At 53.1% G+C, this 2,742-nt stretch overlaps 1 pseudogene; it reads left to right on the plus strand.

Moving 5' to 3' along the window:
* Positions 1-224: 224 nt before the first annotated feature.
* LOC125518516 (20 kDa chaperonin, chloroplastic-like) lies at positions 225-2,525 on the plus strand (annotated as a pseudogene).
* The last annotated feature ends 217 nt before the right edge of the window (positions 2,526-2,742 follow it).

Here is a 2,742-nt window from a genome sequence, read left to right on the forward strand (position 1 = left end):
GGGTGTGCTCGGAGTGGTGGTGAGGGGCGGCCAGATCCGATCTGGAATGGCTTCTCCTCCGCTTGCTGTCGCGGGCGGAACGGGCTGTGGCGGCATGGGCCGGCCACCTCCGGTGGCTGCGTGTGCTGGTGGTGGTCCGGTGTGGTGGTTGGGTTGGTTCGATGGATTCGTCCTGGCCCCCAGCGGGGTCAGCTGGTGGTTGCAGCGGCCAGCCGTGCTGGTGGTTGTGCGTGCCTGGCGTCTCTCATGCTCCGAGCTCGCCGGGCGGCGCGGGTTGGGATGGGGCCTGGCGTGGCTCCTGTCCCGGCCGTGGGTGGCTCCACGGCGGCTTGGCAGGTCAACTGCGGTGGCGGCTGGCATGTTCCGGCGTCGGTTCGTCCGTGGCAGTCTTGTGTCGGCCTTCGCTTCCTCTCTTCATCGTCCGGCCGTTACTTCGTCGAAGGGCTATCCATCTCCCAACTGCGGTCCATCGCTCGTCTCGCGACCGGTGCGGCAGGACCGACTTCGTCTCGCGCACGGTGTAGCAGGACCGGACTCGTCTCGCGCACGGTGCAGCAGGACTGAGCTCGTCTCGCACATGGTGCCGCAAGACAGAGCTCGTCTCGCGCCCGGTGCTGCACGACGGGTCGATGGAGGCCAGTTTGGCCGGCCTTTTGGGTCTTGGCGCTGGGGCTGCCCAGGGGTATGAAAGGCGGGTCCTTTCCGCTCGTCTCTTTGGTTGGGGTAGCGGCGGATCCCGGGTGAGGTGGTGTCAAGGTCTTGGATGCCGGGACGGCGGTCCTGGTGGTGGTAGCGCGGTGCTCATGGGAAGAGCCCGTGGCTTGGTGCTGCCCGGTGGCCATGGCCGTGTGGGCGGCGTGGTAGCTGGGGTGTGGCGTTCGGTGGCAATGAGTGTTGGCCAGGGTGAAAACTTGTTCTATCTTCGGACGGACCAGCGACGGCGAAGCTCGTTCCCTTCTTGAAGGCGTCGTCGCGGCTCTCACTGCCCGTCGTGATGCTCCAGGGGAAACTTTGATCCTCGGATCGGGCGGTGGCAGCGCTCTTGTGTCGATTCCTTCCTGAAGGCACCGCCTTGGAGCCCACGGTTCGTCATATGCGGCTTCATTTCTTCGCGGTGGCGTGTTCCCGGTTGAGCCCCCGGTTGCTCTTGTAGTGCTAGGGGTGTGTTGCTGCGATCAGCGCCTATGTATCCTGCCTTGGGTGTGTGCGTGTGTTGTGGTGTGGTGTGTGTTTGTACTGGGATGTTGTTGATCATTGCTTTATATATAAAGCGGGGCGAAAGTCTTTTTCGGTAATTTTTATGTAGAACCGATCTCAAGTTGTATATTCAAAGTATGCTCGGATACATGTTGAATACATCAACTCTAAGAATCTCATTATGAAAGAGGATGACATCATATTCTTGAATCTGATGATGTCAAAGACATGAAGCCTCTCAATGCCCAGGTGCCGATCAAGGTATTTATATCTAATGTTGTGTAACTAAACTATACTAGTGTATATTTAGAGAATTTTCAGTCAAGCTTGTACTGGTCATGCATACCAGTTAACAATGCTAATCTATCTTGCATTTGTGCCAAGTTGCAGAGGCTTCAGACAATACTGAAGTTGGTCTTATCCTCACTGAGACAACCAAGGAGAAGCCATTCATTGGAGAAGTAAGTTAATTATCATTAGGTAGGAATCCGTGCTGAACTAGAAGGTGTTTAACAGATTCACCTCTAAATGCAGGTTGTAGTTGTTGGTCCGGGTTCACTCGACAAGGAAGGCAACAAGCAGCTACTGTCGGTATCACCAGGCAGCCACTGTCGGTGTCACCAGGCAGGACTATGTTGTACTCCAAGTACGCAGGTGGCGAGTTCAAGGACGCTGACGACACAAACTACATTGTTTTTAGAGTGTCAGATGAGATGGCTGAGCTCTCTTAAATGTGCGGTTTGTTACTTTGTTTCAATTTTGAGTTCATGATAGAGGCGCATGAGTGGTAAGATTGCTATGTGATAACCACCTGATGCTATTTCGGATGATTATAGAATTGTATGAGCAAACCTGTTGTCCGGGTTACAAACATTTACCAAATTTGTTTACAAGGGAGCTTGATGCCGCTTTTCCCTGACTTCTACATCATGTATGTACATTAGTGCTTAGCTGATTGCCTATTGTTGTGGCACTATCTATGTGAAAGGGTCCTAGACATCTATCTTCCTGTGAGTGGGCTAAACATTAAGCAAACCTGGAGGATCCGGCTTATCAGAATGGTTGCTCATTCTTCCATGTTGCTCCTTCAAACCATCTAGCGACTATGCAACCTTATTTCCCTACGCGAACCAAATCTAGTCTGCTAGTTGCTCAGGATGGCAGGAGAATCTGGTGTGTAGGACAGAGGGTTCATGCATAGCTGATGTTTAGCGGAGAGATGAGGCGAACTGAGACCCTTTGACAACAGCGGAGTGAGAGGATGAGGACCTTTTAAAGCAGTATAGTACGAGGATGATGCGCCTCAGCGGAGTAAGATGTAAGAGGATGAGGACCTTTTAGGCCGCGTACAACGCATGTTCTTACACAAGCGCCAGAGATAAAAACCCTTTTTCTCCGGCTTAGGTGCCAGCCGGTGCTTAGGGGAGATAACTGCTCCCCTTCCCTCAGAGTCATAGGTGCTACAGGTTTAAACCAACTATAAGCACCGATCTGGAGCACTCTCCATTGTGTGACAAAATTTCTTTAAGATGCAACGGTACTTGC

The sequence above is a fragment of the Triticum urartu genome, chromosome 7A (assembly GCF_056163025.1).
Source record: "Triticum urartu cultivar PI428250 chromosome 7A, HENAU_Tu73, whole genome shotgun sequence".
In the NCBI taxonomy this organism is placed as follows: domain Eukaryota; kingdom Viridiplantae; phylum Streptophyta; class Magnoliopsida; order Poales; family Poaceae; genus Triticum; species Triticum urartu.